This window comes from Talpa occidentalis, unplaced genomic scaffold (assembly GCF_014898055.3).
Source record: "Talpa occidentalis isolate TD23 unplaced genomic scaffold, MPIMG_talOcc4v2.1 talOcc4.7, whole genome shotgun sequence".
In the NCBI taxonomy this organism is placed as follows: Eukaryota; Metazoa; Chordata; class Mammalia; order Eulipotyphla; family Talpidae; genus Talpa; species Talpa occidentalis.
In genome coordinates, this window is record NW_023605083.1 from 44,742,201 (window position 1) to 44,769,900 (window position 27,700).

Genomic DNA, 27,700 nt, shown 5'->3' on the forward strand with positions numbered 1-27,700 from the left:
CTCAGTTCCAGGACGCGGGCTGTAGCCCAATTCAGTGGCGCGGGAATGGCGCCTTTTGCACAGCTCCCGTGCCTGGGCGCCTGGTTCCTGCTCACTCAGGGAGGGACCTTCACCTCAGTGAGGACCTCCGCGCGTCTCCCCGCAAGCCTAGGTCGTCTCCCCGCAAGCCTAGGTCGCAGGCGCGGGGACCTGGGCAGCCGCGATCCCGGTCTGCACTTGCTTTTCAAGCGCGCCGAGCGCGCCGCGTTTCCGCGCAGGCTTACCGGCAGCCCGGGCTGTGTGCGCGTCTCCCGGGGTCTTTGTTCTTCTCTAATGGATACTTTATTTCTTTACCCTCAGATTGGAGAACGAAAGCTAATTAGTCAGGTTTTTCTCCCCCATCCCCTCCATGAGCAAGCCAAGATGTGCTCAGAAGACTTTTCCCAGAAGCTTTGCTTTTCTACAATCAGCTTTTTGTTGTCACAAGGAAGATCTATTGCTTTAATACTCATGCATGTAAATGTCTGTATTTGGAACAGACGTCAGGCAGGTGACACCGCACACCTGGCATGTCTGAAACCCGCTCAGACATGACAGTAATGAACAGATAAGCGGCTGGAAGCAGGCAGAAGGAGGAGATGTGTTTCCAGCAAGGTGCAGTTATGTAGGTTCACAGGGAAATGTACAAGGGATATGCAGAGCAATTACTGTACTTTGCAAAGATGACAGTTTTTAATGATGCCATTATTTATTACACTGTGTGTTTTTCAGTGACAGAAGAACCCTCACCTTCCAGGTGACCTCTCATTCATCCTCATTCCTCTCTCTCTCAATGTCTTGCTACATAAAAAACTTTAGAAAACTAAACAGTACCTGACAGACAGTACTTAGGTCTTCCACCCAGGTGCACTGAAATGCATAACTTGTGGCATAGAATAGTGCAATGGGACTCAGACGAGATGAAGACTAGCTATAGAACTATATGCATATATAAATTCTGTTCTGCAGCACTGATATTTTTAAGTGTCTACCATGTTAACATTAACTGAGTAGCACCCTTTGATAAGAACAAGCTTTCTCAGTGAAAAGTTTTGAGTCTTCTAAGCATCGGATCCTTCCAGCCTTGGGATATATTAGATTCCAAATAGTAAATAACCTATTTTCCAGTTGCCCAGATATTTTTCCTTTGTCTCTTCTCTTCTCTTCAAAGAATTGCCAAGAATCTCCAACCACAGACCTTCAATATGGAAAATTTGATTTCTGCCACTTCAAGGGGCATTATCAACTGAACAGATTATAGAAAAGAACTTTAATAGAAAATATTGAACAGTTTTCTACCTTGATGTAGAAAACTTAAAAAAGAAAGTTTTCTTTTTGTTAGAGGAAGAATTTATTTTTAAAGTAAGTGCTATACTGGATTCCCAATTGAAAATCATATGTCAGGTCTCCCTGGTGGCACAAGGGGTTAAGACGCAACCTATGAAGCTATCCACAGCCACTACAGCACAAGTTTGATCCCCGGCCAGGGAGCTACCCACATGGCACAGCAGACCTCTCCTGACTCACCCGCTGCTCCCCTCAGCAGTGTGTTTCAGTAGATCTGCCTGTTCTGTTCTTTACTCTGCCTATGGTGAATCCTCTCACCCCCACATATACACACCTCTGCCCTGTACCCCAGTTCTTTTATGCATAAATAAATCTTTAAAAAAATAAAAAGTATTAAAAAATAATTTGTCAAAAGATTTACAAATGAGAAAGTTTTGGCAATATTGCAAAAACCTTAACAATACATAATAAAAAGGAATCATCACCAAAAGATTTCACCATAATAAGCATCTATGAAATTGATGACATTAGCTTTAAAATTTTTTCACCCATCTTGTAAAATAAGTCTTTATTTATTTTGGGACAGTGGCTAGGTTCCATGATGAATTATATAAAACTCTTAACTAAGAACACACATTTGTTACCATTTTATTTTCCTTAAGCCCATGTTTTTTCTAAGTAATTTCCTTTGCCAAAGTGTGGAATTTCAACAACAATCAGAATGTTACATATTCATTTCTTAATACTCTGGTGTCTGCCCTCAAGTTTCCAGAAACTTGAAACTACTTACAACACTACTCCTTTCAACTTTCTTAATCTTTCAAAGCTAACACACTGCCTAAGGCATAGACATGAAGTTTTGGCAGTATCAATGTAAAAAATAATAGCCTTATTACACATATCTGACCATTACTCACCAAACAACAACTGAAGAAGTTAACCTACAGTTTGAAGACCCAAAGGAATAATAGCATCTTAACAGTAATCATGAACTAGAATAGTATTTCACAGTAGATCAAAGTCCAACTACTATTTTTGGTTTGTTTCTATTTCAGGAGCCTGCTGCAACTAAGAGTCCTTAGACTATATTAAATGTAAATTTTCATCAAAAGAGGAGAGACTATAAGACTCCCTGACATTTTTTTCAGGCACGTGAACTTTTAATTCACTCATCTTTAGAGTCTCAGAGTGAAAAGGAGGGAAAATGCTAAAAAAAAAAAAAAAAAAAAAAACCCTTCATGGCAAAGCTTCTGGATATGGTAGTAGAAGGGTATTGGTAGTACAATGGGGGGTAGGAGCAGGAAAAGACAGAGAATGTGGGACCATCAAGTGGGGGAGGTTGTCCTCTGTTGCCATTCACTCGGTGGGCAAACTCCAAGGGGCACCATTCACATTCATAGTTTTGTACTCCAGGGAGCAGCATTCAGATGCAAAGAAAATTGTGCAGAGTAACTGCACAGAGTAACTGCAGAGTAACTGCAGAGTCACTGCCTTGGATTATGTGGTTTCTCTGACCCCAGTATCCTGGCATGTCACAAACTCTCAGAATCCTGTGCAAAGATTCTTTATCATCCCATCATGACAGCTGACAACACTGGTTCTGCCAGAAATAACTGCGTCAGGACTGAGATCACAGAAGTTGCATGTTTGACCACTTCCTGCCTACAATCCCACAGTAATCTGGGGTAATTCTGATAATCCTGTGTCTCCAAGCCCTGTGGGTCCCACCCCACTTGACCTCCTTGGCTATTTCATACATGTTTAAATTTTATCAGGGTCAACTCCTGATTATCTCTGTACAAATAGAGAAGATATGGAATTCTGTGGTAATTTGGGGAAATAGTCATATTATAAATAATGTCAGTATAGAAATGAAATTAATAAATGTATACAGATTAGCACAGACAACTGCCTATTCCAAAAGTCTCCCTTGTTGGGCCTCGGCAGGCAACCAGGGACACCATGCCATTCTGGCCAGAGGCCTTGACAGCTGGAACAAAATTCTTTCAGAGGACTGACCCTCCTTATCAACAACCTCCACTGACAGCAAAGCATCAGCCAGTTCAGATCAGAGCCTGCTCAGGGGCACTTTCCAAACCCTTCCCTCTGCCTGCCCTGAGCCTCTCCATGGAACTTTTGGAAAACATATTGTAGAGAGCAGGGGATGGGGGCAAGGTAATGAGACTAAAACAACAGTGTGTTTCCATGTCACCCTGCTACCAAAGCACGGCGATTATTCATTCTGCTATGGGCTCAGTTGCACACTCTCAAATTCCTATGTCCAGATACTAAGTCCCAGTGCCTCACCATATGAACTGATTTGGAAATGAGGTTGATGCTCATGTAATTACTGAGTTGGTACGAGGTCATTAGGTATGTCCTCATGCAATCTGACTGTTTCCTTAGGAGAGGGGAAAGTTTGGACACATGGACACATATAAAGCAATGATGATGTGAAGACACAGTAGGGAGGACCTCCAAAAGCTAAGGAACATCTGAAATGGCCCGAATTAGGGAGAGAGGCCTGGCACAACACCCTGCAGACGCCTGCTTCTCTGACTTCCAGCCTCCAGAACAGGGAGACAATAAAAGCTATTGTGTAAGTCATTCAGTTTTCAGTACTTTGTTAGAACAGCCCTAGGAAATCAATACACTAAGTCACAGCTCCACTGAGGGTTCATTCTGTAATTCTTTCCAGTTTTGAGTATATTTAAAATTTTCCATAACACAAAAGATTTTTAAAAAGAAGTCATGTACACAGTCTCAGAAATATTAACAATTCAGCTGCTTTCTGCTATAGGACTCCCTAAGGAAAACCACAAAGTATCAAAGTAGCTCTAATATCCAAAAATACAGCTGATCCTCTCATCAATCCATGAGTCTAATTTCACATCTGCAAGCCCTTTCCAAGGATCACTGGTAAATCTCCCAAACAAGGCGCCAGAGAGCTCTGTTGTGCCTCTTTGCTCTTTTGGGCTCCAAACAGCGCATTCTCCTCCAAAGCCTAATTGCAGGCAGCTTCACAGAGCCTTTGAAAACCGCACATGAGGTAAGGAGGGAGAAAGCATCTCGCAGTACAAACCCAAGACGAAAGCTTTGTGAATTAGTTTTCCACCTAAATGTGAACAGGCTACTGGATACACTTGGATGGCATTTAACACTCGGTAGGCAGGTTAAGAAAAGTACACCATAAAGTGCATTAAATAACCTCATAATCACATTTAAAGGCTAAGTGATCCAGAGCCACCACCAGTATTAAAATCCATGATAACAAAAGCAGTCAGCATTTTCCATACCATATGCTTGTAAATGTTATTCTGCAGGGAACCAATTAAAACTATGGAATTCTTAGAACACAGACATATGGAACAAAACAGGGCAACTTATCTTGTCACTGTGATGCTTGCTCAGTACATCTATTAGGGAAATGTAATACTGAATTATTAGTACAAATAAAAGCTATCTTAGTTATGAATACCAAAAGGCAGCTCCAGCATTGAAGGCTTCCACTCTGGTGGTGGAATTAGAGTTTTGAGTAAAAGGAGAGCCAACTACTTCTGAAGAGTCACCTGAAATATCAGTCACTGAACATCAAAAATATAATAACTGCATCAAATAATTAATCAGTTTAGGTCTCAGCTTTCTCACTCACTACATTGGGAAAATATAACAGTAACAACATTCTCCAAAACTCATAGGATTACCAGAAAAATTATTTAGAAAGTGTACACAAAAGCACATTGGGAACTTGAATGCCTTGCACCAAATCTGAGTCTTGTTTTTATTATTACTGATGGAGAGAAGCAGGTAATACAAAATAGGCAATTGCAATGCCTTCCTGATAGCTATTGAACTCAAAATCATAAGATAGCACTATTTAATTTTCCTGACATTAAAAAGAAATGAAAACTTTTAAAAATGTGAGTTACATTCTTAGGGCAGTCTAAATTGACATTTTTCATCCCATCCCTGGAGCGTCATTTGGTATTACTGCTTAATTTAAATTTAACATTAAAAAAAACAGACAACACCTTCTAAAAAGATAATTCGGATATCATAGGAGTCATGCTAGAATATAGGATCAAGCAATGCCATATAGAACATGTGAGAATATAAGAGATTTAAGGAAAAGAGTAGAAAGAATTTACAGCTGAAGGAGTGTGTTAACTCTTACAAGATAAGAAAAGGGGCCGGAAGGAGTATTGCAGCATCAGGGACCACATTAGCCGATGATAAATTAACACCAAAATGTGAGCCACTAATTTCAAAACACAAATTTCACATGCACACAACCTACTTTCCTATCAAAAACCCCCTACAATTGTGTATTTTTTAAATCTATACTTTTTATGCATTGCTCTCATTTTTGTAGCCTTTTCCCCACAGTCAATATGTTTGAGCAGCAAAGAGGGACCTCAATGTTGTAAATTCCCACAACTTCCCATGCATGTCTTGATACTTGGTTCCCTTGACCTAGAACTCCCTATCCCCTTCTCTGCCCAGTGAAATAAAATTCTTATTTCCAAACTCTGCTCAAACATCCCTTGTTCTGTGAACCCTCTCCTGACCACCCCACCACACTACAGTACTGGAGATTTTTGAAGTGTTAGACATCAGCAGAACTAGTTGTCCTGAACTGTGTGCAACTTGAGGGTAGGTTTGAGTGATCTGTATTGAAATTCCCTGTGGAAGCCCCAAACCTAGCAACTTTCTATGCACTTAGTTAAATGGTGTTCAGTAAATATTTATGCAGGTGGGTATGAGGACCCTGGCCACAGAGGCACCCCCGATACAATTCGTATCACCAGTAATCACCCTGCTTTGTCCCTCTGATGTGTATCTCAAACTCGGAAACATCAAAATCACAAAACATGCAAAGGGGGCACAAAGAAGGACTTTTAAAAACACATAGCCCTGCCCCTCTCATTCTACTATATTTCACACAGGTAGATATGAAATGGGACCCAGGCGGCTGCTTTTTTAGCAAGTTCCCTAGGCAAAAGTGATGCACGTCAAAATCCAAGGACCCTGGCTCTGTGACATATTAATAATAGAAATACTATTTCCCATGTGGTAGGGGGAAACCTTTCTACATGCCTGCTTGCAAACCTCACTTCAATAGAAATGATTCAACAGAGGGACAGTTGGGTTTTAGAATGAAACTATTTAAATAAAATGAAAACAAAGTGTACAATTAATGCTCAGAACACAAAATCTCTTTGGATTTGACAGAGCTGAATCACATGGAAGTGTCACAAATATTGATAAGATTTGCATTATTTCCTTAAATGCAAAGAAAAGCTTGTGCTTAGGAGCACTTCATGCCATGACCCACTTAGCCAGAGAAAATGGGGACAGGGCTTCTCCTGACCACATCACTACCCCATTCTGGGGCTACTTTCCTCTGGACTCTTAAGGACTTCAAGGGAAATGAAAAACAATGGGTGATACTGATTCCATGGACACACCTATATAAACAATTGCTTTTTAAAATTTCCCCTTTACATTATTTGATTTATCCCCTCTTCTTTGCTACCTACTGTTCTTCCTCTCATGTACACAAACACAACTATTACACTTAGCGGTGATGGGTGGGGTGCAGCCTGACACTCTCCAACTCTTTTTAGTGAAAGGCCAATCATTCTAATTCTATTTCTAATACAGCTGCTGCTCAAACATGCCACTTTGTGAAGTAGGTTTAAAATAACTATTGGATCTTGGAAGTGACTTAAGCCCAAGAGGAAGTTTTATATATAATCACCACAAGGCCTGCCATCTCTAGAATTGAGGTGACTCAAGAGAAATGCCAATCAAAGACTACATTATACGAAGGATTTTTAGGCGTAGAATTTAATAAAGGTTGACACATTTGAAATAAAGTTGTCTCTTCAGGACACTGTAGGATACAAAAAGCTTCCAGGCAGGAGGCACAGGATACTAATCCTAAATCCACTACTAACTAGCTGTGAGACCTCGCTCTAGACATTGCTGTATTCTCAGCCTCATATTCTTCATCTCTAAAGGAGATGAAGCAGATGCCAGCTAGAGTTTTTCACATTTAATGTTCCAAAACAAGTCTACAAAAAAAGATGGATTATGTGAGAGGAATACCAGAGAACCTTGCATTTTACACAAGAACCCATATATTTTAACACTTTTTTAATCAAACAAATGACTTTCTCATGATTAAATTCCAGGTATTACTGTACTCAAGACTTTGAGGTGACCTTTCAAGAATCTCTCTAGTCATACTTCCCAAAAGAGATCTTTGTTGACCGTGACATTCTCCTTTCTCATGTTTAATGCCTAAAAAATATCAAGACATCAGCAAGCAGTAACCAAGTATGGTCAAATGAATGAGCCTCTATTTGAAGAAGGAAATTTTTCTCTATTTAGAGAACAATTAAAGGCTTTTAGAAGGGCAACTGCTACCTTTTATGATATCACTTCCAACCACCAAGACTTGGAGACAATATCTATTTAGGAGAAACATTTTCACAAGGCAAAATAAAATCTACTTGGGTATAGTGTAAGGATATATCTCGACCCTCAGTGAGATCTGGACTTAGCACGAAGAAGGAGTTTAATGGTGGTGATGCTATTGACATATTCTGGAGCTGATCAAGCTGTTTAGAAAGGCAGCGTTAGGGATCAATAGCCACATCAGCAAGATGCTGCTGGTCCTGCTGATTTCTCAGAAATTGTGCTCTGCAAACGAAAGGTCAGCACTGTGGTCAATCAGATGGTCCTCGAGGCCACGGGAGATGCAAGACATTGATGACTCTGAGCACAGAAAGCAGAGCAGACTCAAGGACAGGGCAGTGAGAACCAAACATTCTGCTTAAATTCTGCCGAATAGGAGAAGAAGAAAAAGAGGACACCTTAGTCCATTGTGCTTCTTCCCCATCGGTACACTAAGGTAATAACACTTGAGGAGAGTGTGGGAGGTCCTATGCTCCCAAAATACAAACTATGTAAACCAACATACCTCAATAAAACAATTTTTTGAAAGACACCAAATAATTCACATTGTTTGAAGATTACATAATATATCAACATGAAAATAGTTCATCAATTCTGGGGAAAAAGCAAAATGTTAACATCATGAACTTTTTATATCATTCAAGATTATGAGACACTTTGTGTAAATTATATTATCTAAGTAAAATGAAAGTAGTTAACATTTTAATTTGAAAAAGTGTATATTATATAAAGCTTAGTGTATGACTACTGAAAATAAAATCAAATATATTCAGTAATACTGTATAAATGAAAGAAATAAAAGTCAGATTCTAAATAAAAATTTACAATGAAAATGATGAGGAAAAAAGAGAACAGTAGAGCAATCTACTTTGAAAGCAGTGGATATATAAGAGACTGGAGGAGGAAATTCTCTGGAGAAGGTTAGGGTTCCCTGAACACAAGAAGGTGAACCACAAAGTTCTTATGAAAAAGCAATTGCCCCCTTTGCTCAGTTCATCTCATCCCCAGTGATGCTGAGTTTTAGCTGTGCAATGAAAAGTTACTCAGACAGTAACTCTGTATATGATTCCATATCCAGAGAGTTCTTGGATCTATAGAACAATTCTCCATTGACTCTTTTCTAAGAGAATGAGGGTAGAGCACATACTTTAGAAAAGTCAGGGGCATAGAGTACTGATTTCCTATGAGGACTAAGATTATTAACTAGTGTGGAGGGATTTTCTCCTCTCTAATCTGTAAAAGCTGAAGCAGATTGCATGACAGGACCAAGTGATTAAAGCAGTTCTATAAGCTCACTTATTATTAAAAGTCCAACTATTTGTCCTGATTAATGCTCATCCACTCACCCAAGAGCAATCTGAATTATGAGGAATTGCCCCAGTTTGAAAGTATGTATTTTTAAAATATATGAATACATGAACAGTTCTTTCAGTCTTCTTATCATCAAAACATAGTACCAGCACACGAAATTAAAAATTGTGAAATGAAACATTTTTAATTTTTCACTTGGATGAACTAATGATAGTGTATATTAGAGTAGCTCACCAGGGCATACAAACAAATACACAGTTTTTCTCCCAAATGACCTGCACAATCATGCTGAAAGGTGAACCAGGGAAGCAATGTACAGGAAAGCATTTCTAAGTCATCATTATCACACCGTCATCGTCATCATCATCACACACCACAATAATTTGCTATGATTCAAGCAGTTTTTTGAGTTTTATAGTGACAGTCTAATTTAATCCTCAAGACTTCCTACAAAGGGGATTCTATTGTTAGTACCAATTTATATATGAAGAAAATGAGGCACAGAGAATTTAAAGATTTTCCCAGGCAATATTTTTCCATAAGTATTTTACCGGTGATTTAAAGGAACTAAACCACTTTCCCCAAATCCCTAACTTGGGAAACAGACACAGCCTAAAGTTACTCCAAATATGGCCAGAGAAATCACTTCCACCTACACCTCGCCTGAAGACATGAAAGAGAACTAAGTTGCTAGTGGAGATTTTTTTTATTATTATTATTAATGCTGAAAAGAGGGGTCAGGATTATAACAGAGGAATCTCCATAAAAAGGGGAGATGGCGCAGCGCATTGAACACAGTGCTGTGAAGCTATCCGCAGCCCCTGCAGCGTGGGTTCAATTCCGGGCTGGCCAGGGAGCAGCCCACATGGCGCAGCAGACCTCTCCTGGCTTGCCTGCTGCTCCCCTCAGCAGTGTGTTTCGGTCTGTCTGCCTGTTCTGTTCCCCACTCTGTCTCTGGTGAATCCTCTCGCCCTCCCGCGCCTCTGGCCTGTACCCCAGCTCTTAAATAAATAAATAAATCTTAAAAAAAAAAAATAAAGGGCCTTCCTGGTGGCACACGGGGTTAAGCACCGCACTGTGACTCTGTCCACAGCCTCTGCAGCATGAGTTCGATCCCCGGCCGGTCAGGGAGCAACCCACATGGAGCAGCAGACCTCTCCTGCCTCTCCTGCTGCTCCCCTCAGCATGTATTTCAGTCAGTCTGCCTGTTCTGTTCCCCACTGTCTCTGGTGAATCCTCTTACCCCCTGCATCTCTGGCCTGTACCCCAGCTCTTGTCTGCATAAATAAATTAATTAAAAAAACTATTAAAAACTGGCAAAGAATTTCAGATTTCTTAATCAAAAGTTGTATGTGGTGATTATCTACCCACTGATGAGACCATTAATAGAATGTTAGTGTGGTCCTGTCCAGTGTCCAGCTGACAGGATGAATTGTATCTTCAGACCACATTGTATACTGCAATATTATTCCTAATTTTAACTTTCCTGCCTTGGAAGGATAATAACAAATCCCTGTGCGATGCCTTCTAACTTGCAGTGCCGCCTGTGGGAGAAGGGTCTGGCTGCTCTGACTTGCCGTGGCTGCTGAACTCAGAGTGGGATGGCTTCTTCTGGCTCTGCGAAGAAGCTCTCTTATCCTTTCTTCTGCCCCAGGAGCAGTATGTCCCAGGCATTTGTTACTCCTATACTCTGCATCCCAGAATGAAGAACATGCTTGAAGTCACTGCTGACCCTCAGCAACTTGTAACACAGCGAGGAATAAACCTTTGCTGCTAAAAGCCACTGACACTCGGGACTTTTGCTCCCACAGCCTAACCTAGTGGAAGTTTATGGCTACAGAGCAGGACCTACAAAGCCTGCTGAACACAGTGATGTCTGCTGACTGTGAGTTTGGTAATTGTTGAGGGTGTTAAGGGAAACAGAACTCTGTCAAGGGGAAAAGAATTGGAAAGGGCAAAGGGGTGGTGGTAGGGAATGGGGTGTGGACAAAGAACACATTGCAGAAGTGCAGTGACTAAGCAAAAGCCATTAACAAAGGAGGAAGGACAGAAACAATAAAGGAACACCATTCATAACAAAACATCATTTATGAACTATACCCTGATGACAGGAAGGCGGGGACAAAGAAACAAAAAGCAAGCAAGCATCCAGATGTCAAAGAACTATCAAAAGGCCAGAACAATAAAGAGAAGCAAATTTTTAAACTTTTTTTTTTTTTTAAAGAGAGAGACCAAACAGTGGTGAAGGGAAATATAAACCAATTTAAGAGACCAAAATAAGCTGCATTCAAGCAGGATGTTTTCTGCAGCAAGTCTTTGGAAAAGGGACCACACATGTGCTTTCCTCCTGGAGGATGCAGACCCCCAGGGAAGAACTTGCATTAGGAAGGACCCCCCACCACTACTTCTTCCCTCTCTCTCCATAAGCCCCCCCAATCCCAAAGCTCATTAACATACTTACGGTCCCCTCTTTAACTGCCTGGCTCTGTGAAGGCAAGGGGCCCCAAGTTTTGTTTGACACATAAAAATATTTTGACAGATGTAAAAAATTAAATAATTTTAACAGCAACACCTATTAGAAACATATATGATGGGCACTGCCCACTGTAGGGCCTATGGAAAAACCCTTTGAGTTTCTCAGACTGTTTTTCTGTGACTTTCCAGCACAGGTGGCCTAGTTGGTAACAAGTAGCCTTGAGATGTAGCCCACATGGGGAAAGCACAGTAAATAACAACGTAACCTTGATGGATAGTTTGCATGCACAAAACATACATGTGTAAACTAGGCCTAAACTTGACCTGTGCCAGCTTTGTCTATAAATCCTATGTAAGCTAACAGGGCGCCTCCTCTTACTGATCCCTCACTGGCCTCTTGCTGGCTACTCAGGGGCACAGGGCTGGTTCTGCAGCAGGAGCCAGTGGCCGGTGCCAATGCTGGACACTGCCACTGTGACTGTGTATCTCCTGCTGCCTCATTATAAAGACTTGTTTCTGCTCCCCACATACGGGCTTCATGACCTGTTTTCTCACCTGCCACCATCAAAGAGAGGGCAAGCTGAGGCCCCACACATAGTGCCGAGGCCTGGACGGCATGAGATGAGTAAGGTGCCTGATACCTACCTTAGGCAAAATTGCTGCCAATGACTGTCTTTGCGGGGTGACTGCAGGGAGATTCTTTTTTCCTCCCATAGCAATTTCTTCTCCCACATCAAATCAGAGCACTAAACAATTCTTCCTTTGTAGATTTTTAACACCTTAGAAGAAGGTGGCATGGGCTCGTCACCTGCCCACTCAGTGTGGCCAGTGAAGCGACTCCTTCTCTGGGGAAAGTCTCCCCTCCAGACTCCAAAGCACCCACAAAAGTGTCCAGGAACAGTGCCACCTGACGCCCAGTGAATCAGTGCTCACTACTCACGGTGGTCTTCGGGGAGGCAGGTCAGCATCACTACAAATGAGCCTATTAGAACCGCAGGTCTCACCCCAAAATGGACTGAATAAGAATTTGCATTTTAGCAGGCACGCAGATGACTCATGTGCATATGAAAGTTTAAGAAGTGCTGCTAACAAAGCAAAGCAAACTCTTAGATACAGAGAACAGATTGGGGGTTTCCAGAGAAGGGAACTGAGAGGCGGGTCAACTGGGTAAAAGAAGTCAATTGTCTGGTGATGGATGGAAACCAGACGGCAAGTGGTGACCACTTTGTAACATATACAGAAGTTGAATTGTAATGTCATACACCTGAAATGTGTATGTGATAAACCAAAGTTACTTCAATAAAAATGTATTTTTCAAAAAAGAGAAGTGCTGCTATAATGACTCCTCTTGTAGTTAAGTATAAGATGTCCCTGGGTTGTATTGAGATGGAAATATAAGCTGAAACTCAGGTATAGCATACTAAAAACTTTGCTCTGATATTCATTAGCTGTGTGCCCTTGAGCAAGTTACTTGATCTCTCTGGGCTTTAGTTTCTCCCTCTCTACCAGGCTTAATGACAGTCTCGCAGGATTGCTGTCAAAGCCGACTAAAGTAACATGTGTAAGCTACAAATACTTATAGGTGTTAACTCCCTTGCTTCTGGCAAGAGCAGATTTTGAGGGGCACATACCAGACTTAGAAGCAGACTAAAGATGGTTTGAGGAAACTGGGACAGAAAGAAGGCCCAGCAAGAGATACTGGTCATGGCAAGACACCAGCTTACTGTTCCTACCTGGCCTCTATGTTTTCTGCACTATGTCTTTAAAAAAGCTGAATTATATTCAAAAAAGAGTAGGAGGGCTACAGTTGTGGCACACAAGGATTTACTTCCAGAACCTCCTGCCCCACAGTGTGCTAATTATTTAGCAGATGTGCATGATTTAACAACTACACTGTTAGGTCTCTGAGAGTCAGCGTGTTCCACTGCCATCCCAACACTTACAAGAAGATACCATCTCAAGTTTATTTCCCTTGGCATATATTAAAGCTTCCCAAACCAGCAGAGTAAAGGAATTATCATGCTGTATACAAATAATCCTGTAGATTTCTCAAAAAGAAAAAAATCATGTTATACTTTCAGGACTACTGGTGTCCTAGAAACTTGAAATTATAATTAATACAGAATTTCAAGGCTAGACTAACCTTGAACTTCATCTCCCTAAATTTCCTTCCAATTATGTTTGGATGTTTCACTTTTTTCATCAGTATGAAATTAATCAAACTCTTAAGAAGTATTGGAAAATACAGGCAAGCCAGGACCTACCCATAGGCCATTGTGTCTGATGCATCATCACATAGAGAATGTAGCAACCAGGTGGCCTCGCCTTGCGGTGGCTATAAGAAATGTTGATCCAGAGATTTAAGTCTCTTCATGCAAGTATTTGAAAAAGAAGAATTCAGTTTATACTGCACTAAAATAAAAATACTCAATATTACATGACTGTGGATCCATTCAAGGTTTTGACCAGTTAATGAACATGATCCAAATGGAGAACTAGTGGGGGAGGAGGGAGGAAGAATATTCCTCTTCTGTAGCAAGGACAGAGTTCATATTATATAGTCAATTAAATTTCCTTCCTTCTCCCCATTAGGTGAAAGTCTCATCTGAAGTTGACATAAGTGATATCCAGTAACGTGTTGCCCCATTAAAGGGATGTGAGATAATGCCTTTCAGGAGCATTCTCCACACTACAGGTGATACTTGCTTTCCAGAGCCCGTGGAGCTCAGCATGTTTCCACCCTGCCAGTGATAGACCCCACACCCATTCATCTCAAACTTGCAAACTGCTCATCAGAGTCCATCACACCAAACCCCAAAGCTCATCAGGCTTGTTTCCCTGCATGTTCCCTGAAACACAGCTCAGCGCATGTTTCATCTTTGGATATTCTTCTCGTGGAAAAGTGCCCTGTATATTCACTCAGCCATTTTCCTTCATGCAAATGAATCCAAACCACCAAACTTTTGTTGAGACCTTCAAACTATCCTCTGACAGCATTTTGCAGTTATTTTGTTCCTACAGGTTCTAGTGGAAGCAAAGGACTGGGAATCAGAGGACAGATTCTGAATCCAGTTCTGCCATCACTGGCTGTGTGTTCTTGAGCAAGGCTGGATTTCACCTCTCTGACCTTGTCCTTCTCATCTGTGTCATAACTTTAACAATAGATGTCACTAACCAAGATTGATCAAATGAGATCACATAGGTGAAACCAGTTACGAAGTAAAATACCATGAATTATCACACCCAGGAAAACAAGCAAATAGCTTGACTATTCCAAGGTTTGACTGTTTCAAAAGATTACATCTGTTTGAAATAATTAAGAGCGAGAAGTGAAAAGAAAAAGAGGAGGTGGCCTCTCTAATCAGACTCTATCTCGTGGTCTCAAATATGAGATATAACTGACATGTTATAATCATCTTAATTTAGCAGCAAGGCAGCTCCAGATCATTTGCTCAAATTCATATTCTAAAAATTAATACAGTACTCTCACCACTATGTCTCTCAAATCTGTCAGGAGCACTGGCTTAGATGTTGAGAGACCTAAAATCTACGCATGACTTTCTCACAATATTCTGGAGACAAGTTAACCTTTCTGGACTTTCCGAGTCTTGAAATTTGGTGAATTTCTTCCAGAATCAATCTAAAAAGATACCTGATGAAACTTAAGAATATTCCTATCTTTTGCCCCACTAATTTCATATTTGAAAGGCCATTTGAAGAATATAAATCCTAAACAGGATAAAATATTTTCGGTACAAGTAAGTTAGTTGCAGAGCATTTAATGATAGCCCAAAATAGAAGGAGCAATCAAAAGTTTAACCATTGTTTATCTTTATCTTTGCTAAATTGTATGCTATTATTCAAGATGTTAATTCAGAATGCTATACAACATAAGGACATATTTAATAAATAATGTCAAGTAAAATAAAAAACAAAGCACCAAAATATGACTATCTTATTTAATTCTATGCATAAGATTAAGAAAGCTACTTAACAAAATATTGCTAAGTCATACCTCAATGAAAGTGGGTAATTTTATTTTATTGCTTATTTTTTTCTAACACTTAAGGTTCATTTTTCAGCTTTTCTCCAGTTGCCAATTTCAATATTTATTCACTATTTTATAAATAAGCAGAGCCTGAAACACAATTCCAGGAAGTTGAAATAGACAAAGTCTAAAGGCATTTGTTTCAATGCTAAGGATCTGTGCTTCTTTTATAGTTTCAGATACAAAAGGTCTGCTTTAAAATAAGTAACAGTTTCCCAGCAAGAAATCAGTAACAAAAGACTATGGCTATGGAACACTGTGTTTAAAAATGTGGGCTCCAAATGCCTGTTGCCCACACCACTCCTTGAAGTGACTGATCAGGGTATGTGCAGTGTGACACAGTGACCAGAGTGGCTGAATATAAATCTCACTGGAAAAAAATTTCAACAAAGGGGCCAGCAGTAACAAGCATGGTCACTGTCTGTTGGATGCATCAAAGCCATCTGCATAAACACTAGCATGTGAAGCCCTTTGAGTATGAATTGATTTTCACAGAGATGTCATGCTTGGTCAAAAGGCTGTTTTGGCCTGACATAGCTCCATTGAAAATGAGAAATATATCTTTTCCAACATAAGGCTCAGAATGATCTAACGCTTTGGAGGGCTCATCAATTTTTCAAAATGTTTTAAAAGCCACTCTGGGATGGCATTTTGATCTGCATCCTGCACTATGAGTCTGGATTTTTCTGGAGAGTGGAGCCAAGAGTGATGGTGCTTCAGACCACAGTCCAGGGGTATCCCAGCCAGTGCACAGCCAATTACAGACACACTGAAGTTGCTCTGCTCTGTGCATGGCTCTGTATTAGGGTTTAAGAAACAATTTTGCCATGCAATAATGGAAGACATATTCAGCTACAGAATAAAATTCTTTCTCCTACTAATCTTTCCTATGACCTATAGACATTCCCTAAGATCATGCTTTTAATTTTCCACAATCTAAAAACAAACAAAAACATTTTCCCAAAGATCTTGGTAAACACTCCAAAGATAAGACAAAGCCTGCATCAAAAACTTAGACTTATATGAAGCCACAAGGATCAATTGAAATATTGCTCACCTTTCCCTGAAAGAATCCAGTGCTCCAAAGACTGTGGCTCTGAGGATCTGTTTATACTGTAGCTGCCAAAGGGTGAGAGAACCCCACTTGGTAAGTCTGTCAGAGGATGCTGCACACAAACCAAACCAGGACTCGAAGCCAAGTGCTAGCAAAATGGAAGTGCTAAAGAAGCAGAGATTGGTGGTACAGAGTGACTTGCTGCCTTGTCTCCCTGAGAAGGGGCTAGGGACACTGCCTTCCTGAGGGAGCAGCAGAGCAAATGTCCTTTTGACTTATCCATGGCCAGAGAGCAGCTGATCTGTCCACCTGCCATGCCTCTTCTGTCTTCCCTGAGCCAGGTGCTGCTCAGCCTTTGCTATGGAGTCCAGCACCACTAACCTCTGGCTAGAGAAAATGTGTGTGAAAATGTGTACGAAAAATGTGTTTGAAAAATGCAAAGTTCAGGATGAACTTCTAGCTCGGCTCTTTGTGATTTCTGGAGAACGAGAGGCAAGCATGCACATTTCTCTTTTCTCACTCTTCAATTAATGGGTAATTTTTCATAACAACAACAACAAAATGGGGCCTTATTGAATTGATGAATCTCTTTTTAATTTTTTAAATATTTATTTATTTTCTTATATCATTGTTGGTTTTTGTCCAGTATTTGATTTCTCCCCTCAGGCCCTGTAGTTCTCCCCTACCATAGCATCTGTGAACCACAGTCCCTTGTGCTCTTCCCTTTCCTGTTTTGACCACTCTCCCTCTCCTTCCCCAGCTGCATGCCTCAGATCCATGGTCAGCTTGCAAGTTTCATCTTTTTCCTGGCCCTTTGTTCGTTTCCCTATATTCTAAGATATGGAAACAATCCGAATACCCCAAAACAGATGAATGGATCAAGAACCTCTATTTTAAAAACATCATTCACCCTAAGCATCCTGGGTTTTTTTGTTTGTTTGCTTGTTTTCTTCAACTGAGGGAAAGAAGTGATTCCTGTGAGTGGGAACACTTTCATTAAAAATTTTCCAACAATTGAAAGTCCATGAGCAGGCTGTCCTGCTCTGCGCTTTATTTAGGCATTACTTTATATGCCCCATGGTCACAGTTGCAGCTTTGCTATGGAGTCCAGAAGCAGATTTATCCCTTGACCCAGGGTGGGAGTGGGTTTCTCATATTTTGTACAGGCCTCAGGCCTATTTGTGCTTTGCCCACATCAGGTTCACATATCTAGCACCATCCTTCTCCATGCTGACTCATGACTACTTGTTATAACCATGACATTTCACGTATCTGGCTTCACAAGGTATCCCCTCAAGGGACTATCCCAAACAACCAAAGCTTACCCTGCATTGACTGTTCCTTTTCTTTTTAATTATCTGAGTTGGAGATTTTTCTGAAATTCCTGATGTCTCCCACCTTTCTCCTTATTCTGGTTTTCAGAACTTAGGGTTGGCTGATGCTGTCAAATAAATGAACTCCAGACATGTGAGCTTTTGCATTTGCAACACCTCTCACCCCGGATTTTGGAAGGATATTCTCCTAAGCTTCACCACTTTTCAAACTTGCTTCCCCCCTCACTGAAGTTGTTCAGCCATTTCTTTTCTCCTACTTTCTTTCTAATTCTGCCTCTACTTCCTTCTTTCAAGAGTTAAGAGCTGAGCTCTAACCCGAATCTAGTGTGTCACTTGGGGTGTGCTCACCCCACTTTACAATCAAGCAAGCTAGCGAAGTAATCCTACAATTCTCCAGCAAGAGAACAGCAACAATGGGGAAATTCACAAAAACAACTTTCTTAAAATGCATTTTAATAATTAAAAATTCACTGATTACCCAGAAAATCTCTAAACACTAAAAGCTAGTCACAACCCCATCTTTCAGATTATCAGTTTTGATTTTTCTCTCAGATGGACATATAGTGAGAAAAATCTTCCAACTTACTTGACTAAGTCATAGACAACAAAACACCATTTTTCTCATAGCAGGTTCTCAGCAATATTGCTGAGCTGTCTCAGGGTTTTTAATATAAAACAATCAACACAGAGACTTGATGCTCTCTTGTATCAAAATGAACCTACTACCTAATTTTCCCATAAATCTATCAAATTGCTTTAAAGACAATTCCATGTTCCCACAGACCTGGTGGATGACACACTTACAGTAGGTGGGGGAGTCCTGAAATTAGAGTCTGATGATCTGGGAACAAATCCTGGCTTTGCTCTTTACTGGCTGTGGGAGGTTGGGCAAGTCTCTTGCCTCACTGAGCCTCATCCTCAAAAGAAGAATAATAGCTACTACATTAGACCATTGTGAGTGTTGTTTTTTAAAATGTGTCTTTGAGCTAAGACAGCTATTCAGTGAATATTAATTGAATAAAATAGAACCAAGAATTATCCCCATTTCTCTGAAATGTACAAAGAGCTTCCTGGATCTTGTCTATCAGGTCCTTTTCATGCTTTTATTAGTGTGGTGGAGAACAGACTCTCACTTGCATACATGCACACCTACATTAGCCCAAAGAAGAGAGTTCTATTATCGTCCTCATTTCACAAATGAGAAAAATGAGATTCAGAAAGACTTGACTAAGGTTGCTGGGCTACTAAGTAAAAAAGGTAAAGGGGACTTTGAAATCAGGTATCTGGCTCCAGATTCCACACTATCAGCCACCATGCTGTATTGCAGTTAAGGAAAAGAAGAGAGAAGACAAGGGGTCTCTAAGTTCTTCTAAACCCAAAAATTTTCTATGAGATTCTTCCTAAATCTTTCTATCTAGGGCTAGCAGCTTCTGTCAATTTATGGACTGCCTGCTGGATATCAGGTTATGGGCTCAGGTATAGAAATTTGTGGTTATTGCTGCTCTCAGGAAAGTCACCAGTCACTACTGATGAGAACACAGATACAGTTTGATTGTGTTGATAAATGTGCTTATTTATTTTTATCAGTGTCCAAAAGAGATATTCTACTTTTAACAAAAGGTTAATATATATTAAAGCAAAAAAACATTAAAATAATTATTTAAAGACAGAAACTAAGCAATTAAAAAAAGGAAAACTTGTTTCAGAAATCCTAGGCTAAGGAAATCATTACCAACACAGCATTGACATTCCTGACAACCAAAGCAAGGAATAGAAAATGCATGTAATCAAGACATGGAATTTTTCCCAGACATTATTTCAAAAAAGACATTATTTCAAAACATTATTTCTTGTATTGCAAACCAGTAAGAGTACCTGAGAAAATATGGGCACATTCTGGAGAATTAGATGAAGTGGAAGACAATGATCACGCTGTACAATGAGCAAGTCTGTTGGTCAAATGAGGGTGTGACATAGGATGATACCTGGGTTTATCCCATGCATGAGCCCCGCAATGCCAAGATTGGACAGAAATAACATGAGGCCACTCTGGAATACCTTCCCCTTTATACTCTAGTTGTCTAAAGACTCCCTGCCAATCTCTCCCATGATATTAGCACTGGTCCAGAGAGAGTAGAAATACAGGCTGGGCAAACTTGTTATAGCAGTTGGGACTGAGGAAGTCCAATTTTTCATCTTTGAACCCCCTAGAGGAGGAACTAAGGTTCTAACAGTTTCACTCTGTTTGCTGATCTACGCAGTGTGGTTTCTCAGTGTTCCCATTTTCTTCCCTTATCTTTCTCCAAGCCTACTTTAATTCGGCCAATATTTAAAAGATTCCAAGTGGTTATGCTTAAGTTCTAGCCTTATTTTTTTGAAGTAGCATTTTGTATGAAGTATATAGTATGTTCAAAACACTATATGGCACTCCTTGACTTTATTGTTTCTCACCTCCTTTTAGTAAGCCACCTGGATTCATACATATTGTGATCAGTCCTTCAGAATCAGATTGCTGGGAGTCTGGACCCATCATTCACATAAACTTTTTTATTGAGCCATTACAATGTGCCATGCTTTATGCAAGACTCTTACCTCATGGCTTCATTCATTCTGAAAACATTGAGTTCTTTTTGTGCCTAATGTAGCCATGGCTTGTAGTCCCCCAAGAAGCATCTTCAATGTATCACAGCACCAAAGCACTGGGTGCTGAATAAACTGACTGGTGTCTTTGCTCCTCAGTCACAAGCTGAAAGAATGTCTCCCTCATCTTTGTCTAAGGAACTGACCTAGATAACTTAAAGAAGATCTCCATACATCTGTCCACTAATATTGATGGCAAAATCCAGCCTTCTATAGTCTACACTACTGGTTTTATGGATGTCATCAACACTGTACAAGACCAGAGAGGATTTCTGCATCACCTAAGACATTAAGGGTTGCTTTGCTGTTCATCATATTACACCTGGGGAGGCCAAGTACAAGTTGTACAAAATGAGAGAGTTCTTTGTGGGCACAAATGAAATCCCACATTTGGTGACTCATGATGAGCATACCATCCTCTACCCTCTTCCCCTCATCAAGGTGAACAACATCATTCAGATTGACTTGGATATTGGCAAGATTAACCTCTATATAGTGACTAAAGGTGCTAACTTTGGAAGAATCATGTGTTCATCAAAAGAGAGACAGCCTGATTCTTTTGATGTGGTGCAGGTGAAGATCAATTGAAACAGTTTTACCACCCAGCCTTCCAATATTTTCATTTTTGCAAAGACAGCAAGTTATGAATTTCTCCTCCTTGAGTAAGAGGTATTGCCTCCCTTTGGTGAAAAGAAAGACAGCTTTGGGCCTCCCTGGTGGCGCAGCAGTTGAGCACTGGGTTGCAAAGCTGCCAGCAGCCTCTGCGGCGCTGGTTAGATCCCCGGCTGCTCCCCGGCCACTGGAGGAGGGTCCCGCATGGCGCGCAGACCTCTCCTGCCGCCCGCTGCTCCCCTCAGCAGTGTACTTCCGTCCTTCTGCCTGCTCTGCTCCCTGCTCTGGCTCTGGTGAATTCTCTCGCCCTCCTGCGCTTCTGACTGTACCCAGTGCTTGTATAAATATAAACAAATAAAAAATATTTAAAAAAAAAAAAGAAGAAAAGAAAGACAGCTTTGGAAGACAAACAGCATGAGTAAAATGACCTCTAGTGACACATTCGGGGCAGTACTTACATTTAAGGATAATATAGTATGATTAAGTGTGTGTGTGTTGGAGGAGAACGATCTACTGCACCAGGCCCCACAGGTACAATGGAGAGCAAAATCATATAGAGATCCTGGTCAAACAAATGCCCAATGGAGATTTAATAACAAACTGAGATAAGAGATCTAAAGACATTACAGAAAAGCTTAACTTGGACTCATTAAGCATGGGAGATAGGGTCCGATGGAGCTATTCAGCAAAAGCTTCCCTCTTATTTTTTTACCTAAACTGAAGAAATAGTAGGAATTATTTAAGCCAAGGGACACAGGAAGAGAAGTTAGAAGAAGCTGGGCAGGAGACTACCCAGATCCGGGGTAGTGGTAAGAGTGTTGTAGGCATTCCTAAGGGATAGTAATTACAAGGCTTTGAGGGAGCGGCACTTTCCCAGTGATCTCCCTGGCAGCAGTGGAAAGTGGTTTGTAAACAGACCTGCAAGCACTGCCTGCAATCATTCAGATGGGTTAGTGCTATCTGGGATATGTGAGTGGAGAAGAGATCACAAGGAAGTTTCCAGTTAGGGAAACTGGATGAATAATAATACCATTCACTGAGATAAGGAACTACAGAAAAGGGCTAACTTAAAAGGGCAAAGGAAAAGAAGCAGCCATTGTTCCATGTTCTGTGCCAAAGGCTATAGGTACATTATTTTGCCTTTCCACAAACCTACACAAAGTAGCTATCATTATCCCATTTTTCAGATCAAAAACCCAAGGCTATGTTATATGCTAAGTTTTTCTAAATCTGACTTTGAGGTCAAATGTTTCCAGGCAATCTGGTGTCCAATTAGCCTGTCTAGAGTTCTTAGAAAGATTACCTTTCCCTGGAAACCAAAGTCCAAAATCACAGGGTTCCGATAAAATAGGATCTGGATCACAGCAGGAGATTTTGAGTAGGCTATTCTGGGACCAGGGCAGGAGAGCCATGTGTCCCTGTGTATGTTGCATACCGCACAAACCCGGAGGGTGCCAATCATCTCAAAGTCCATAAGAGTGCTGCCTTTAAAATACAACATCCCTGGGCCTCCCCGGTGGCGCAGCGGTTGAGTGCTGGGTTGTGAAGCTGCCTGCAGCCTCTGCAGCGCAGATTCAATCCCCGGCTGCTCCCCGGCCACCAGAGGAGGGTCCCACATGGCGCGCAGACCTCTCCTGCCGCCCGCTGCTTCCCTCAGCAGTGTACGTCGGTCCTTCTGCCTGCTCTGCTCCCCGCTCTGGCTCTGGTGAATTCTCTCACCCTCCTGCGCTTCTGACTGTACCCAGTGCTTGTATAAATAAATAAATAAATCTTTAAAAAATAAATAAATAAAATAAAATACATCATCCCTGACCCTCCCCAGTTTCTTTTTTAAAGAGAACTCAAACTCCATTGACTCTCCTATAAACCCAAGGGGTCAAGAGAAACCAGTGACCAAGGCAAGACCATGTGTTTAAAACCCAGCTGTTCATTCCTTTTTTGCAGCTCTCATCCAGACCTAAGTAGTTCTCCTTCACCCTTTTCTCTGCTCAGCTAGCTCTCCAGGGAGGCATGAATGTGAGGAAGGAGTGATGCCTCCATCACCAAGTTACCACTGCTTATGAGAACTTCCCAGGCTGTATACCAACCCCCAAGTCAATGTAATTATCTGCCCAAGTAAACACTACATAGAAGCAAATAGGCTATATCAAAGCTACCACCTTTTCAACCTAGTTAACATAAAATATTCTCAAATCACTTGATTAAAGGGTATCCTGGCTAACATGAGCACAGCCTTCCAACACCCATGGTATTGTCTGAATGACAGTAATTGCTGTAACTGCTACCTTTGAAGCAGAACAATGCTGAAAAGGTCTAGGTCATCTCCATGGGCCCTAGGGCTGGGACAATCTGAGGCTCTTGGTCTGAACGCTTGAGCAGTGAAAAATGGAGCTGACTCTGGGAATAAAGCAATTCAGGCCTCATTTCTCATCAGTCCCTAAGGGGTGGGCACCACATTCACAGATGTGCTTTGGGTTCTAGAGTTTCCTGCTCAGGAATGTTCTGGCAAGAGGCACTGTCTTGATTGCATCTGCCTTTACTTAAATGGGGAAGGAACTGATCCTGTGGTCTGTGATCAGAATGAGCTCAGCTCCCCAAATGAAACCTCTTCTCCAATGTCTCCATCATCATTAGCCCCTACCGCAGCAGCTTTTAAAAAGTATGGCGCTTTCACTCTAAAGATGCGTTTTATTGATAAACAGCACCTTAGATTTCCTATAAAAGAAATCAGGAAGAATATAGATTCCTCCAGTTTCCTCTCAAGATGATTACTCTGTAGAAGGCTGTAGGGTTTCTCTCTCTTTTTTTTTTTTTTCAAACCCATATCCTTTATCAACTCCAATGTTGTTGTTCATTTAGATTTTTGAAGGTGTTTCTTGTCCCTATGCCACATACCACAGAGTATAAATTGAGGTTTAGGTCACTCGGAATTGTTCTTCCATAGAAGTCCATGGATTGACCACCACAGAAACGAGCCCTTTGTCAGCAGCTGTCACTACCAAGTGGCAGATGCATTCCCCAGACTGGAGCGGTGACCCTATCTCCACCCTCTTTTTGAAAACAGCATTCCTGGGGCATGGTTGTGCCCTGTATCCTTCCAGTGGCAGCTGACACTCTCCTTCCACACACCCTAGACTACTTAATGACCACATATCTTAAGGCATGTGGGCTGCAGGGATCCCCCACCCCTTAGCAGCTGCTTGAATTGCCTCAGCTGGTAGGGGCAGGGCACTGGAGGGACTCAGCAGCCAGTCTACACAGTGTGGGGACCCTGGCTGCTTGCCAACCAAAGCCTCAGGACTCTCATTCCTCATTTACTTCATTTATCCCCAAAAGTTCATGGAAACTTGAGCCATTTAACGCATGCTGACAATATCCTGGCCTGAACACTCTACTGAGCGAACTACTCCAAAATTGGAGAACATTTTCCAAATCACAGCCTAGGGCTGGGGTTTTCATTGCTTACCTCTGTTAACTTTTCTCAACATGGGAAAGGTACAGGTAAGAATGACTAAGACACCACCATAGAAACAGTGTAACTAAAATTGGAAAGGATGGCTTAAATTTAAGGGTGGCAGCAGAACGTGGTAAAGGATTATGGGTGCTCAGGTGGTCGGTATGGTGTTTTGGGTACAGTGTTTTGGGTACAGTCAGAAGCGGGGGAGGGTGAGAGAATCCACCAGAGCCAGAGCAGGGAGCAGAGCAGGCAGAAGGACCGAAGTACACTGCTGAGTGGAGCAGCGGGCGGCAGGAGAGGTCTGCGCACCATGCGGGACCCTCCTCCAGTGGCCAGGGAGCAGCCAGGGATCGAACCGGTGCTGCAGAGGCTGCGGGCAGCTTCGCAGTATGGTGTTTTAATGTATGTCTAAACAAGTGTGACCCTATACCCCCAAAATATATACAGTGTTATAAACCATGATTACCTTAATAAAAATTACGGAATAATCTTTTTAAAAAGGAAATAAAAACATAAGGACTGAGGGCCTCCCCGGTGGCGCAGCGGTTGAGTGCTGGGCTGTGAAGCTGACTATGCTTGGAAGGAGTGATGATTTGGCTTGATGCCCTCCACCTTCAGCTAAGGTTATTTATATTTATTTATTTATTTACAAAGAAGCATCAGGCCCCAAGGCTGTCCTAATCTGGAAGAAACATTTGAGTTTCAGGAGGGGTGATCACTTAGAGGTCATACTTGGGGTTTAGTTTTGCCATTTCTGATAAACAGCACTTTTTTTAAGTTACATGTGGGAAGGAGAGATTTAGGAAAAAGGGGGTTGGAGTTTTGTTAGTGAATTTGTTTCAGTTTAAAGAACAGTAAGACCAGAATGTGATGAAAAACATAACTGAATAAATTCTCAGTTTCAACAAATAGAAGCTCCAAACTACCTGATTAAAATTCAAAACACTTCTTTCCCTTCAAAGATTTCTGCCCAACCCAAGGGCCTGGCCTAGAATGGGAGAACGTCTTCTCTCCTTATAATGACAGATGAAAATAAATGCTCCTAATTAGAAATACAAGGTACAGAATCAATTTCTCCAAAGTTTTGACTACTGAGGATTTTATCTTTGGCTAATAGCCATCATCATTCCATTTAGTAATATAAAAATAAATAAATATAAGTAATATAAAAATATAATATAAATAAATAACAGCTGAAGGTGGAGGGCATCAAGCAAAGTCATCACTCCTTCTAATTTTGTCTATTGAATTAGCTAGCTCCAAGGATGATAAGGTTATGTTAAAACTTTAGAAGGTACATTGACTATTTCAAACCATTAAAAGGCATATGTTATGCCTACAGAATATCAAAGCAAGACGTCAAGTAGGTAGGGGAAAACCTGTCTATTAGGTTTTTTTTTTTTTTTTTAGCCATCATATAGATAAATATATATTATGACTGAGGAAAAGCAGCTTAAACATAATACCCAAAGTCTATCTAATTCTGGTCTACAAAGACTTAAGAACCTTATTTTTTCTCCTTTAAGTATTTTCCAAAGGACTAGTCTACATTTTAAAAATCTTGTGATTTTATTATGAGCAAACTACTCACAATTGAATGCCATAATTACTGACAGTTTTTTCACTTAAACAAAATTTACCTACCCTTCAAAGCAAAAGGCTACTACTATAGTTAAATGTTGTATATTAAATAAAAATTTTATTCACCTAGAAAATGTACTTTTTCAGGGAAAATGTGACACTAAAAGTGACCAAGATACCTTTGCTATGGCTGACTATAACAGGATAATTTTGATCTCTAACGAGAAACCTATTCCAAGAAAAGTTAAATTAGCAGTAATTATTCTTCTGGCTAAAGCAGGAAACTAGGAACAGTATTTCAAACAACCACTTCTTTTTCCTGTCTTTCTCTTTTAATGATGTAGAAGCAATTGCTCGGCTAATGAAGGGACTCGGTAAATAAACTTGCACATTACTTTAGACTGATTACTTTGAAAAAGGGAATTTTCCCATTCCAGCAATTGCTCTTCAGCAATGAGACAAACCTCTTGTTCACATCAGACCCCACAATCTGTTTACTGTTAAAAATAAATATTACAGAAGTGGAACACAGGTACACCTAAAACTTCATTTATCATCTATCATTCTTTTTCATCCACAAAATAAAAGTTGCCAAGATGAATTTTCCTTTTTGACCATTTTTCACTCTTGTTAAGTAAAGAACAGAGAGCATACTTATAGTATCAGAAATACAAGTGAGTTTCTGCAATCAGTAGTTTCCTTTGTGTGCTCAAGTAAAACTATAAGGGAATCAGCAATAAACTCAAAAATGATCACAAAGTTTCTGGATTCTGAAAGCTCCACACCATCCAACAATCGGGGAAACTTAGGGTAGGAAATAAAGTACTTGTCTTATCATTAATCAACTTCACTAGTCTTTTAAAAGATACTTACAGTTAAATCATGGTAAGACTCACACTTCCGTCTGCATGCCTTCTGTTGTTCCAGGGTAAATGAGTTACAACAATAACCCTGCAAATATCCTGCCTTGTGATTAAGACGTCACCTTAATGCCGGCTTTATATTTTGGCTTCAGTGAAGGTTTAAAGGTTAAAGGCTTCATAAATTATGCATTTCCTCCTATGCCAGGCCCATAAAAGGTACTTTCACTGTTCATTAAAGATATTGCTTCTAAATGGACAAATGGACAGAGCTTTTTTTTTTTTTTTTTTTTTTTAGTGTTGAAACAGAAACATGTCCATTATGTTTATTACACTATGCTGGAGAGCCAAAAGCAGTTTGGAATTAGGAAACTGCTAGAATCTGTTGTTTCAGAATGTGTAACAACTGTCTACATATATACTGAAATTACACTTCACTGTTTGAACAGCAGTACAGTAAAAACATACCCAGCCACCAAACTGGTCCTCTCCCAGAACAATGGTCTAGTAAACCCCACATGGACAGCAACAGTTGGGGTT

General features: G+C 40.7%; 1 protein-coding gene and 1 pseudogene across 1 annotated transcript in view; one reads left to right on the forward strand and one right to left on the reverse strand.

Annotated features, from left to right (window-relative positions):
• The window catches only part of PRUNE2 (prune homolog 2 with BCH domain), a 215,805-nt gene that overhangs the window by 187,354 nt on the left and 751 nt on the right, over window positions 1-27,700 (reverse strand). The gene's annotated exons all lie outside the window — the stretch shown is intronic.
• Window positions 17,085-21,316, forward strand: LOC119232915 (40S ribosomal protein S4-like; annotated as a pseudogene).